Genomic DNA, 15,412 nt, shown 5'->3' on the forward strand with positions numbered 1-15,412 from the left:
TATAGAATATCTTAAGTCTATAAACTACAGGATTTTCAATTCTTACTTTCCAGAAACCTGGACCATTTAAAAAGCTAAAAGGAATATACCTGGAACCTTGCCAAGGGACAATTCACGCAGTCAACAGGTATTTATTAAGTATTTACTACATGCTAGAACCAGTTCTAAGAAATTAAAAAGTTATTTTTGTTGTTGTTATCATCATCATCATCGTAGTAGTTGTTGTTAAAAGTAAGCTGCCCAGAGGTAAGTATTTTTTTGTTTGGCAATCTGTCTACTTTCTCTTCTCCTCTAAAAAATGATTGCATTGTTAGAAATGAGTAAATGGAACAGGAGAGTACAACATAGCTGGGGCCATTCAGCAGAGAAGACCTCTGGAAGTTCCATTTGCATTTAGGTAAAAGGCAAAGTATTTGTAAATGATCTAAACTACCAGAAGTGCTCGGATAGACATGAAACTAGCTCATTTTTTTGGTTTTGTTTTAAAATATATTTTATCAGTGCCCTACGTTTTAAGATTGCTCTCATTTCTGGATATAACCCCTAACTTCCATCCTTATAGCAAGGTTGGACCTGCCCTTGCAACAAAGAAGAATTAAGCAAAAACAATCAATTCAGTAATGATGCTTGAGAGTGTATAATCACATTCTACCCTTAAAATCCCTCCCCATTACCACCATTTGGCTGCCTCAGAAAGGGAGGTCTATTTTATCATCTGTTTTCTAGGACCATCACTGGTTATTCACTTAATCAAAGTTAAAATTCCTCTTAGCATTCTTTTCTTGTGACACTATGATAATCTTTGTATATATTGTTCTGATTCTGCTTATTTTACTCTGTGCCAGCCCAATCCATCAATCAATGGATTCACTATTCATTTATTATACACTAGGTTATTGGGATGAATGATTGAAACTAAAATAGTCTCTGGACTCACGATGGTTAGTTCAAGTTTTGTTAATTCATGCAAATATTTTCATAATTCTCTTAATTCTTCTTAATAGACATTTATTGGTATTGGATTCAATTCATAATAGCAGAGTTTATAGTCATGCTTCAATTGATCTGGGCTGTGCCTGATTTTTTCCATTCCCCTAGGAGTTTAAGTTTGTTATTATAACAAAATGAAACATTGAAAACATTAATATGGTAACAATTAACCAAAAAATGGAATTACTGAGCAAGGCTATTCAAAAAGGATGAGATTTGAGGACACCTTAAGCTGATTCAGTTGAATGAAGGTCAATGGCCTGAGTTGCTCTTTGTGATCTAACAGTTAAGCATCAAGGAATTCCTGGAGCTCCCAAGGGCTACTCTGTATGTCAGCAATGAGGAAATATGTAAAAAATCTGAACATTTACTCCTTTGAGTCAACTTAGACTTGAGAATTGAGAATTTAGAGACAAAAACTAGCCTAACTTACACAGGGATAGCAATATGCTGCTAGCACACCAAGCAACCGGCAACTCTTTTATTACTAGTTCTTTGTTACAGGATTTGCTCATTTTAAGTAATTTTTATGTAGTGTGTAAAAGAAGTCTGGAATGATAAGTTTAGAAAGATTGTAGTAGATCATCTATGATAGGTTAATGATGTTCCTTCTCACTTTTCTCAGTGCTTGCTATATGGCCCTGATTAAGAAAGCAGTCATTTATTTCCCCCTGGGTGTCTGCATGTGACTCCAGTCAAATCCTAAACTACTCTGTAGGCCAGAGGCATCAGATACTTGTCTGAAGAATTATTATGTATTCTAAAGATTTGCCTTAAGGAAAATCTATGATCTTCTTTATCTGAATTCAATGACCAAGTTCCAGGAAGAGGTAAATAGCCATTGCCTTTGAAAGTTGGCCAATATATTCCATCTCTCCTGGCACTCACCTTTTCTTGTACAAGGTTCTTTGTTAGCTTTAACATATCCTCTCAATTTTTTATCTCAGATGCACCACTCTTTATTATTTCCTTGGCTTGACATTCTCAATACCCATTCCCATTGACATTATGACTGGATAGCAAGATCTGATGTTCTGGCTCCTTTCCCATTCCTGAATCACGTGGAACCTCCAACAAATGACCTAGTGGGGGAACATGAGACAAGTGCTATTATCTGCGGCCATTATGATAGCATGCTCTGGATGAAAAAGCTCCTGCCAATATGGGAAATGACAAGTAGTATCATCTCCTACATTGACTCCAAATATGATAGATTTTTAGTTTGTAGAGAATGCCTTTTTTTGAGCAATAGTTATATTGTTTGTTAAACCAGAAGGAGTTTGAGGGAATGTGCTGATTGTTTGTGACTATATTGGAGTTATTATGCTTTCTGGGATTATCTTGCTTACTAAAGAGAAACTAAATGTTTGCAAGGGCTTGCAGTCCTCACTGACACAGATTTTGAGATTTGTTTTTGCCTTCTTTACAAAATAATTTTTTTGTTAAATTCCCCTTTTTCAAAACAACAAAACACTCTCTAGCAGATTCTATAAAATTGCCATTTTCCTAATGAATTCATTTCTTCCTGCTTCAGAACCATTATAGAGTCCAGCTGTGCTCAGGGGAGATATTCTGGTGGACATTGTATTACTGCAGAATTAGCAAAAGAAGGTCAAGAGCATGAAATACTGTTTCATTCTTGGCCTCAATAAAATATGGATCCAGACCTTAAAAATCCTTCAGTGGGATTTACACCCAGGGTGCTTACAGAGACACTGATTTATGTTGTCATTCTTGTTTCCTTCCAGAAACTACAGTGGCCTAGCTTTGAGATAAGGAAGCAGCTAAGAGGGGGTGAACATTTAGAAGAGATATCAAAAAACCCAAACTCAGTAAACTGAGCAAATATTCAAGGGTAACTTCAATCCCTTATCTAAATAACCATAAGGAGATAATGTTTCATAAAATGTCATTCAACTTGAAGGACAGACCTATTCCTCAGGAAATGAATGCAATAAGATTCTTATGTAAGGACAAATGGACTCAGTAAACCCCAAATACCTAAAATCATCATCAACCATTCTCTTTATCTCTCCATCATCTTATCTGTTACTAATGTTGTTCCAAGGATCTTTTCAGTCAGTCTTTAGAGCTTGAGGTTATATTCTAATACAGTTATCCCTTCTACATCATAGGAGTTAGGGGCACATTTTCCCCAACATCTGGAAAGTCTACATAAAATGTTTTGGACTTCCCTTTGTACCAGAGAATAAGTCTGATTTTTTTCCTCTTTTTCTTTTATAGGGTGTTTATAGTACCTTATTGTAAAATTTGGTTTAAGTATTTATTTTGTCAGGGCAGCTAGATGGCACAGTGAATAAAGCACCAGCCCTGGATTCAGGAGGACCTGAGTTCAAATCCGACCTCAGACACTTAACACTTACTAGCTGTGTGACCCTGGGCAAGTCACTTAACCCCAATAGCCTCACCAAAAAAAAAAAAAAAGGTATTTATTCAGTCATAGCTTCTATGTCATCTGCTGGCCTTCATGTATCATCTGCAGCTTCCACAAAATTCCCCCCAAATTCCCATTTAATTTTAATTTCTTATGCTGACCCATGATATATAGAAACTATGATGGGGAAAGTTGTGATGTGGAAAGAATAACTGCATTCATTTTCAATTTCAAAAACAGTTATTTTATTCGTCTCTCTATTAGTCCACAGAACAATATAAATGAATAATAGCAAAATAGAAATTAGTCCAAGGACTGTTTCTATCTGAATTCCATTGAACAAGATGAAAAGAAAGATATAAAGGAGCTTTCCTCAGAGAAGGGATGAACTCAGTTCAAGGCTTGCTTCTTATACTTGGCTGTGTGATCCCTGGAAAGTCACTTAACACATAAGTGCCCTAGACCAGGGCTTCTTAAACTTTCCACTCATAACCCCTTTTCACACAAGAAATTTTTTCATGACCCCAGGCATATAGTTATACAAAATAGGCATACAAATCAAACAACTCCCCACTACTTATGTGACCCCATATTGGGTCACAACCCACAGATTAAGAAGCTTTGCTCTAGACAACTCTCAAAGACTACAAATTACAAAGCAAGTTCCAATTTAAAGAGACAAGCTATACAGCAACGGAATAACATTGTGTAATTTGCATATTTATATGTTGTGGAAAAGATACTTTAATTATTTTGGGTTTGTTTCTTTTTTTTTTTGCAGGGCAATGAGGGTTAAGTGACTTGCCTAGGGTCACACAGCTACTAAGTGTCAAGTGTTTGGGACTGAACTTAGACTCAGGTCCTCCTGAATCTAGGGCTGGTGCTTTATCCTATGTGCCAACTAACTGCCCCTTCCTCCTGGGTTTGTTTCTAACCAGTAGAATTAGGCTTCACTTAAAACTGCATAACCTGATAAAAGATGTTTTAAAGCATAATAAATATTATCAATGGGTTCTAAATGGTGTGTCTTAGTGGGGGGAAGAGGGTTTAAGCAATTAAATATTTAATAAAACTGAAAAAAATCATTTAGTTTGGCTATGTATGGAGTAGTCTTTTGCTTAGCCACATAGAGACCATCAAAGTCTGATTTCTCATCCTCTTGCTGCCACTCCTTTGTGTCTAGACCTGATTGCTGCGTATAGTGTTCTTTCCTATACAAATGTGACTCAATCAACTATCAGTCTGGCATGTGCTCTTATTTAAGTGTCCAGAAAAGTAGAGAGATTTTTGCTATTCCAGCTAGAATCTCTTGAATAAATTCAGATATTTGGAAACCTCAACTCTTCCTCATAGAAGTTTGCTATAATAGAGCTATTCACAAAGAAGTTGGATAACTTTCTTTTGGGATATGGTAGAAAGGATTTCCATTACATGCAGGGGTTGGCTAGATGACCTTTGAAGCTCCTTTCCTATCTATTCTTTTAATATTACATGAAGCTTATAACCACCAGTCTCCTTTATTGATATATACTTACAACCTGTAGACAAGCTAGTATCAAGCAAACATGACTTCAGCTCCATTAGCAGGGCACTTTCACCAAATGAGCTAGACAGAGGTCATTTAATTAATAGGCAATCTATTCATTGTCAGAAGTCCTATTCTTCCTTTCACCATTCACTTATACTTATGTTATGCCAACTTCCTGTTTAGCTACAATCCTAACTTCTACACTTAAACACCTGTGCAAGTTCCCATCATTAAGCCTTTAATACATTACAATTAGTATACTCACTTCTTCCATATTCCCTCTAACATTTGTCATTTCCCCTTTCTATAATTTTAGCCAAATTGATAGGTGTGAGATGAAATATCAAAGTTGTTTTAATTTGCTTTTCTCTAGTCAATAATGATTTAGAACATTTTCATGACCATATATAGTTTTGATTTCATTAAAAAATCCCTGTTCACTTCCTTTGACCATTTATCAAGGGGTGAATGACTCGTATTCTTATAAATTTGATTAAAGTTCTCTATATATTTGAGATATGAAACCTTTATCTGAGAAACTATATAAAGTTCTTTTTCCACAATTTTTTGCTTTCTTTTGAATCTTGGCTACATTTATTTTATTTGTATGAAAGCTTTTTTAATTTAATGTAATTTAAAGTATCCATCATACATCTCACAATGCTCTCCATCTCTTATTTACTCATAAATTTTTCTTGTATCCTTAAGTCTGATAGGTAATATGTGGCATGTTCATCCAGTTTTCTTATGATATCTTCCTTCATATCTAGGTCATATATTCATTTTGACCTTATCTTGGAAAATTATATAAGATATTGGTCTATATCCAATTTCTGACAGACTTCTTTCCAATTTTCCCAACATTATTTTTTGCCAAATAATGAATTATTATCCCCCAAACCTAAATATTTACAGATGTCAAGCACCAGGTTACTATGGTTTACGACTGCGTATCCTATGTCTACTCTGTTCTACTAATCCATTTTCTATTTCTTAGCTAATAACTATGAGCTTTGATAATTACTACCTTATATTTTAAAACATGATACTGCTGTCTCCTTTTTTTTACATTTTTCATTAACTACATTTATATTTTTGACCTTTTGTTCTTCCAATAGATTTTATTACTTTTTCTATCTCAATAAAATATTTTTGATGATTTTATAGGGATGGCATTGAATAAGTAGATTCATTTAGGTAGAATTGTAATTTTTATTATATTGTCTCTGCCCACCTATGGATAATTAATATTTCTCCAATTATTTAAATTTCATGTTCTTTCTATAAAAAGTGTTTTATTTACAATTATTTTCATGTAGTTCCTGGGATTGTCTTTGCTCTTTATAATGTTTCATGGTCTTCAGTCTTTTAATATAGAAACTGTTACATGTTATATCATCCTGACTAGCTCCACAGTATTTTTTTTTCCCTAGATGCTTGTAGTATGTTCTCCTTGACCTGGGAGCTTTGAAACTTAGGTATAATATTCTTATGAGTTTTCACTTTGGGTGAATGGTGATGATTGATGCATTTTTAAAAATTTCTAATTTACTTTCTAGTTCTAAAACTTCAAGGCAGTTTTCCTTAATTATCTCTTGAAATATAATATCTAAATTTCTTTTTCATAATTCTCAGGTAGTCCAAAAATTCTTATATTGTCTCTTCTCAATCTGTTCTCCAGGTCAGGTGCTTTTCTAGTGAAATATTTCACATTCTCTTCTATTTTTTTCATTCTTTTTATTTTGTTTTATTCTTTTTTGGTATCTTATGAAGTCATTAGCATCCCCTTGCCCAATTCTAGTTTTTAAGGAGTCATTTTCTTTTGTAAGTTTTTGAACCATTTCCCCCAAAATTGATTGACTTTCTTTTCACAATTTTCTTGATTTTCTTGCCTTACTCTTATATTTTTATATTTTTTTCTCAAACCTTCATTTGATTTTTTTCTTTTTTCTTTTTTTTTTTTTGGTGAGGCAATTGGGGTTAAGTGACTTGCCCAGGGTCATTTGATTTTTGAAATCCTTTTTGATCTCTTCCAAATGCTCTTTTGGAGCTTGTTACCATTTTACATTATTCTTTGAAGTAGAGGTAGCTGTTTTAACTTCACTATCTTTTTCTGAGTTTGAATCCAGCCAGATCTTCTATAATAATTATCTATGGTCAGGTTTTTTATCTTTTGCTTACTCACTTTAGCAGTTTATTTCTTGGCTAGTAACTTTGTGTAAGAGTTGGGCTCTAATTAAAGGTGTGAGGGATAATGTCTCAGGCTTTAACGTTTTTGTGCTGTTGTCTTCTGAGCTCTATCTAGGGAGCTTAACCTCAGGTACTCATCTCCTCCCCTGGGACACAACCAGGGCCCCCAGTAACACTATCATCACAATTGCTCTTACTCCCTCTGATTCCTTCCACAGCTGCAAGCTTTAACTTACCCCTCTGCCCTGGAATAAAAACTAGAGACTCTGTTCTCCATCAACTACACATACTCAGCAAGGGTCCCCATCCTGTGGGACCACATTCACTTGTGTGCGCTTACTCCTCTTCACCTACAGTCACATCCTGGGACTGCATTTACTCCTAGTGCCTGGGCTTTATATCCAGTGACTGAGGTACCCTGCACTATTTCCCTGATCAGCTATCAGATTCCCACACTATCCTGGAGGAAAAGTTCCTGAAGATGAGGCTGAAGCTTATCTAGCTGCCCCTAGGGTTTGTTGTTTGTTGATCCAGTTTTATCTACCCAGAAATATCTGCACTTCAATCAGGCCAAAGTACCACCATTGGAAGGTTAGGTTTTTCCTAAGGTCATCCAAAGTTGTGTTAGGTGGACAACTGCTTTACTTGAACTTTTAATTATTTCTGCTGCTCAAAGTTCATTTTGAAGTATTCTTTTCAATTGTTGGGGGATTGGGGAGAGCCAGGTAAATTTCTGCCTTATTATGCCATATTCCCCAAATATTCTTTTTTATATTTAATTTTTGCTGGGGTTGAAGGTTGGGGTAGAATTAGCTGAGGCTTTTGTCTAGGGAAAGGGAATGTTGTTTCCTCTCCTTGGCCCTGCTTTCTATTCAGGGGCAAAAAGCTAAGATTTGGGCAGTATAGTAAACCTTAGCAAGGTGGTTCAGAAGTTGTGCAGAGTATTCTGGGACTCTGAGCTTTGTTATTGGAATCCTTTGGCCTCCACCTGGAAGAGACACAAAGATCAAGCAAGGCCATGAGAGTAGGAGGATGGAAAAGGGACAAACCAAGAGCTAGGCTCTGAAGGAGAGAAGAGAGAGCCATAATAAATGGCCTCATTTTGGCTTTTTGAAGCCAAGCTATATGAGAAGTTTAGGAGTGGATTGAAATTTGGGGTAAAGAGGTTTATGTAGCATTGTAGAGAAAGCAAAGTTGCTCATCTGAGAAAGTGGGTGAAGGGGTTGCAATGGGAGATTAGAAGAAAAGCAAGGTTTGAGACAGCCAATGTGGAAAGTGGGAAAAATTTGGAAGGAAAAAAAGGATTATCTTGTAGTAGGAAAGGTTCAGTTGAAATTAGATAAATTCATAGTGGACCCAGAGAGTACAATTTCAAATCTTTCAGCTCCATTCAGCAGCACATAAATAAAAATAAAGAAGGTAGATGGTGGGAGTAATCTAAGGATGGAGCATGGCAAAGTAGTGTGGGTAATAGGACAAGGGCATAAAGGATTCTAGAATAGAGGTTAGATTTTGGTTAAGATTATTAAGCCATAGGGAATATGGAGTGGTAAAAGTTTAGGTAGCCAGGCATATATTTCGAATCTTTGAAAGGACAAGAACTGGAGATATGGTCTCTTTCCAACTAGCATTTATTAAATACCTGCTATAAGCCAGGAAACATACTAAATACCAAAAAAAATAAAAAAGGCAAAAGACTTTCCATGATCTAAAAGAGTGCATAACCTAATGGGGAGAGACATGCAAACAACTACATACAAACAATGCACACACATGCATACACATATTAATATATAAACATATGTGTGTGCATATGTGTGTATTTTATTGGGCAGGTAGGTGGTGCTATGACATACTACCAATGAATGAATATTTTCTCCTAGAGAGCAAATTCACAGGCTGGTAGTGAAATAGAACATATGTGTGCGTGCATGCATGCACACACACATACACACAAAGGAAGTTGTACATGTAGTCCAACTTGTATCTGGAAAAGAACCTCTACTATGAAATCCTGTCTACTGAAGATCTTATCTTAACTAAATAATTGAGGATTATTGCCTTCCCAGTGACCTGGGAACTCTTATCTGATCATGAAAAGGCTAGGAGACTGAAATGTGGATCAAATGGCAGTGAACTGGAAGCCAAGAAACTGGGGCCATTGTCAGGAAACTATAAGACTGTCATTGAGGTTAGACTTTTTTTGCCTTTGTTTTTACTTTTTTGTGGAGCAATGAGAGTTAAGTGACTTGCCCAGGGTCACACGGCTAGTTAAGTGTCAAGTGTCTGAGGCTAGAGTGGAATTCAGGTCCTCCTGAATACAGGACCAGTGTTTTATCCACTGCACCACCTAGCTACCCCCAAGGTTAGATTTTGAGGGGAAAATTAAGTATGTATGCCTCCAGGATGTTTCATTTTGGTCAAAATTCCTTTTCAGTCAATATTTATTAAACACCCAATATGTGTAAAAGGAGTCTGAAAGTATAGGATCTAGGAGAGATTAATCCTAAATTCAGAGGGTATAATTAGCAACCCTTTAGCCACCACCAGGTCACATTATTTTTTTAACCTCAGCAACTCATGAAGTACTATCTAATAAGGCATAGAGGGTAATGATATACATCAATGGACATATGTCCCTCATCAATGAAAGCACAGATGGCCTGAAGCACTCAGGTATTTTCAAAGGACAAGTTGCTCATTGATCCATAACTCATGTTGCTCAGGGGTCCCACAAAAAACAAATCATCCCCAAAGCATTTTCAACTAAGAGTCTTAACACAGTTACACTTTTTCTCCTGCCCTATAGACATGCTTAGAGTTATATGACTTCCAAAATGTATCAGCACAATCCAGTGACTAAGTACTAGCATTCAGCAATCTCCTGTATTGCCTTAGAGATAATTAAACTGACAAAGAGTGAAAGGTTAATTTAGGCTATTACAGAGTCTAAAGTGATTAATTTGCCCCAAATAGTTGATTGAATAGGCCTGCATGTTGTTTCCTAGTTCCAGTTTGCAGTCTTTGACCATTTTTCCAGACTTTCCTGTATTGGACATTAAATTCAAATAAATTAAATCTTCAATGACCTGTTAAAAGTAATAAAATAAATTTAGAATTTGTGGGAGGAAAGAGACTCTGGAGAAGACCTAGACCTGGAAATAATTCTGAAATTGGCTTTCAAAAATAAATGAACAGTAAAAATGGACTACTCTAAAGAACTATTTGGTAGCTTTTGCAAAGGCTATTGTGATGGTTAGTCATTCATATGTTATTGTAAATTAATATACTAAATAACTATTACTTTAACATTTATTTTTTTATTTGACTTGTTATGGTTAGAATTTTATTTTCCAAATTACATGTAAAAGCATCTTTTAAAACTTTGTGTTCCAACTTCTCTTTCTCCCTCCCTTCCCACCCCCAACCCCAAGAACTCAAGCAATTCAATGTCATAGAAAACATCTCTACATTAGGTAGGTTGTGAGACAAAACAGATACAAACAAGACTCCAGATTAAGGAGTTGTCCAAAAAAAAATGTGTTTCCATCTGTTTTCAGATACCATCAGTTCTTTCTCTGTAGGTTTATTGCGATTTTCATAAGTTCTTCAGAGTTATATTGGATCATTGCCTTGCTGAAAATAACCACGTGCTTCCCAGTGGATCATATTACACTACTGCTGTTATTTTGTATACAGTACATTTCTCTCTGCCTCAGTTCATGTGGGTCTTTCCAGGTTTTTGCAATAACATCCGGTTCATCATAACTTTTATATAGTACCTTAAATTTAATAAAGAATTTTCTTCACAATAGCCCAGCAGAGTAAGTACCATATGTTTTGATATTGTAGTCAATCATCATAAGTATTTCCCTCCTTCCTATTCCCTTTCAATGATATTTACTCTATTTTCTATCTTATTTTGCCCTATTCCTCCTCAAAAGTGTTTTGCTACTGACTGCCCCCTCTCCTGCTCTACCTTCCCTTCATTCACCCTTCCCTCCTTATCTTCTTCCCCTCCTACTTTCCTGTAGGATTAAATACATTACTCTTCCCAACTGGGTGTGTATGTTATTCCCTCCTTGAGCCCACTCTGATGAGGTTAAGGTCTTTGAGCTAATTCTGTTTTCTTAAATTTTTCTTCTTCCCTCCCTCCTCAACTCTCCCTATGAAATCAAGCAATTCAATATAAGTCATATATGGGCAGTTGTGCAGAACATCTTCACCTTCCTCAAAAGTGTTTTGCTTTTTACAGATTATGATGATAGTAAGGTTCACTCACTGCCCTATTCCTTGTCCCTTTTCCCCTCCCCTCCATAAGCATTTTCTTGTTTCCTTCATGTGAACTACCTCTTTCCAGTCTACCTTTCCCCTTCCCCCCTCCCCCAGTGCTTTCCTCCTACCCCTCAATCATATTTTAAAGATGTTATCATGCATTAGCTAGGTGGTACAGTGGACAAAGGACTAGCCCTGGACCCAGGAGTCCCTAAGCCCAAATCCAGCCCCAGACATAAGATACCCCACCCTGTTTGCTCCACAAAGAACAAAGATAAACAAAAAATAAATACTTTACAGTTATCATCCCTTCATATTCAGTTCAGACCTGTGTCCTCTGTGTATTCCTTAAGGAGAAAGTTCTTATGAGTTGGAGGTATTATCTTCTCATGTAAGAATGTAAACAGTTTTAACCTTTTAATGTCCCTCATGATTTATTTTTCCTGTTTACCTTTTTATGCTTCTCCAGGGTCTTGTATTTGAAAGTCATGAACTAACCTTGTAAGTTAACAGCTCTTGCTACACAATCTCAATAATATTTTCCTTATAGGCCAGATTTTCTTTAGAGAGAGTCACTGGACATTACCTACCTCCTGTGTTCAAGTGAAGATTATGGTGATCAAATATGCTCACCATCTGCTTAAGAAATATATTGTTTGGGGGCAGCTAGGTGGCACAGTGGATAGAGCACTGGTCCTGGAGTCAGGAGGATCTGAGTTCAAATCCAGCCTTAGACCTTAGACACTTAACACTTACTAGCTGTGTGACCCTGGGCAAGTCACTTAAACCCAATTAACTCACTAAAAAAAAAAGAAATATATTGTTTGAATTATTATTTCTGGTACAAGACACTAAATTTGGCCTTCAATTTCTAAAATTCTAAGATACTAGGGTCTCAAAACTCTTCCAGTAATAGCATGAGTCATTCCCTGACCTACAACTCATCTTTAGAAAAGAAGGACCACGTTCAAAAGTGAAAGTACTTTTCTTCTAACTTGAGCTTCATATAAGTCATTACAGTCACCATTCAGTCTTGTCTTCTCAAGGTTGAGTAACCTTGATTTCTTGCACTTTCTTTCATAGGTCAAGAAATTGATGGCCATCCCTTCCCTACACTTATGGGATAAGATTAAATTCTTATCCACGGGCTTGCAGACAAAAAAAATAAAAACAATAACAACCATTATAGCCATTCACAACTTTTTCAATAGGAATGGAGAGAAATGATAGAAAAGGCTATCAGGAATCCTCAACAGAGGAAAGTGAGATCTATTACCTGAATTTTTCTATAGCAGGAAGATCTTGATCCAAGCTGTTACATATAGGGGAGAAAGATATCTTCTACTTGCATCAACTAAAAAGACATTTTCTAAGTGAAGGAGACCACATCCAAATGATTAAGTGGGGGAAATTCTTCTTATAAGTCAATTTCCAAGTCAGACTCTTCAACCCTAGTGGACTCTCACAATAACTTATTTTTTCTTTAAAAAAAAAACAGTATTTTTCAAAACTTAGTCAGAGCTTATTGGACCAATCAAACATGTAACAAGCAATGTCTAAAGTCAGTTTTGAAACCTTTTAGGCTGACACATAAGTCATAAATAGGTAGGCTTCATTCTTTGTTCTTTCATGGTTTATTTCTTAACATTCACTACCAGAGTTAAGCTCAATATCGTTTGTCTCACATTTCTCAGTGACACTGTTTACTTTTTATAGAAGGGAGCAGGATAAATTGACTTTGAAAAGCTGCAAATGCTATTGGAAATAGGAGTAATCCCAAGCTTTTTCAAGGAAGGATAAAGGGGAGAGAAAAGCAGTAAATATGGTGACTGAAAATGGGGCGGGGATAAAGGAGTGTATATTACAATTAAAAAATAAAGAAAATATTTTATTTTAATGCCTATAGAACAAAGGCAGTTGCTCATGAACTCAATTGTGTGGAATGGTTAAAAAAGAATAATATCTGTTGAGAAGCAATTTAATATCACAAAAAGGATGTGAGACCTAAAAAAGGAAAGGAAAGGAAACAAGCTTTTATTAGGCATCTACTGTGTGTTAGGCACAGTATTAAGTACTTTATCAATATTATTTCATTCACAGGGTCAAAAGAATTGGAGTCAAAACTGAGATCTGACAGTCAACAGTTGTATGAAGTTGGCACAGTTACTTAACATCTCCAAATTACACTCATACTTCACCATCCCAATAAAATAAGAATGATAATTGTGTTTGAATGACCCATATCAAAGAGAAATTATTGGATAGCAGAGGAAAGACATTAAACACATGGAGATCCTGACACAATTACCGCTCAAACAGCCATAAAACAACCCCTTGAATAGCAAAACCCACAGAAGCATGGGCTGAGATTATTTTCCAGCCAAAGACAGCTTAGAGGAGGCCATGTTGAGCTGCAAGAAGAATACAACCCCATGATCACACCAACACAGTCCTCAGGCAGGCAGCACCAGAGAAACTTCCCCCTGAGGCTCTGAATCACCTGCAGCACCAGCGACTTCTGGAACTAAGCTTACATTCAGGTGAGAGGGTTGAAGGGTCGGCAGTGGGGTGGAAAATACAGGGGTGTCTGTGGGACCTAAGGAGGAATTCAGCTACCCCACTCCATCTGGGAAGCAAGAAGAAATCTTGAGCAGTAGGAGGCCCAGTTTGGGGAGGGGTGCAGGCTCATTGGAGTTAAGAATGACAACACATAGGGGCAGCTAGGTGGTGCAGTGGATAGAGCACCGGCCCTGGAGTCAGGAGTAGCTGAGTTCAAATCTGGCCTCAGACACTTAACACTAGCTGTGTGACCCTGGGCAAGTCACTTAACCCCAATTGCCTCACTTAAAAAAAAAAAGAATGACAACACACAAAGTTTTGCTGGCTGGTTAAATAGCAAGTTGGCTTGATGTTATCTTTGGACCAGAGAACAGGCCAGGTGAGAGAAAAACCTGCCCTTCTATGAAGCAAAACACCTAGGACCCTCTGAAGCTTGAGACAGTATATCTTGAAAGTAGGGACCCACTCACTGTAAGAGGGAGTTAAAAATAAAATAAAAGTTGGCAAGATGAGCAATCAAAGAAAGTTGAGAGCTATAGAAAGTTTCTTTAGTAGCAAGGAAAATCGAGGTTCACCCTCAGAAGACGATAACAAAATCAGGGTCCCTAGATCCAAAGCTTCCAAGAAAAATATGAATTGGTTTCAAGCCATGGAAGCCCTCAAAAGGGACTTTGAAGAGAAAGTAGGAGAGATAGAAGGAAGATTTAGAGAGGTGGAGGAAAGAATGGAAAGAGAAATGAGAGCAATGCAGGAGAATCATGAGAAAAAAGTCAACAGATTGAAAAGCCCAATGGAAAAGGAGATAAAAAAGCTGTCTGATGAAAATAATTGCTTAAAAATTATGATTGAACAAGTGGAAGCTAGTGACTTTATGAGAAACCAAGACACAGTAAAGCAAGTCCAAATGAATAAAAAAATAGAGGGCAATATGAAATATCTCCTTGGAAAAGGATCTGGAAAATAGATACAGAAGAGATAATTTGAAAATCATTGGACTACCTGAAAACCATGACAAAAATTAGAGTTTAGACAGCATCTTCCAAGACATTATCAGGTAAAATTGCCCTGATATTCTAGAAGCAGAAGCTAAAATATAAATTGAAAGAATCCACCAATCACTGCCTGAAAGAGATCCCAAAATGAAAACCTCCAGGAATATTGCAGCCAAATTCTAGAGCTCCCAGGTCAAGGAGAAAAAATTGCAAGCAGCTAGAAAAAAGGAATTCAAATACTGTGGAGCTACAGTAAGGATAAAACAAGATCTAGCAGTATCTACATAAAAGGACCAGAGGGCATGGAATATGCTATTCCAGAGGGCAAAGGAACTAGGACTACAACCAAGAATCAGGTACCCATAAAAACTGATTATAATCTTTCAGAGGAAAAAATAGGATTTCAATGAAAAAGAGGACTTTCAGGCATTTGTGATGAAAAGACCTGAACACTAACTGGAAAATAATAAAATACTTTTATGG

The sequence above is a fragment of the Dromiciops gliroides genome, chromosome 5, assembly GCF_019393635.1.
Source record: "Dromiciops gliroides isolate mDroGli1 chromosome 5, mDroGli1.pri, whole genome shotgun sequence".
NCBI classification, from domain to species: domain Eukaryota; kingdom Metazoa; phylum Chordata; class Mammalia; order Microbiotheria; family Microbiotheriidae; genus Dromiciops; species Dromiciops gliroides.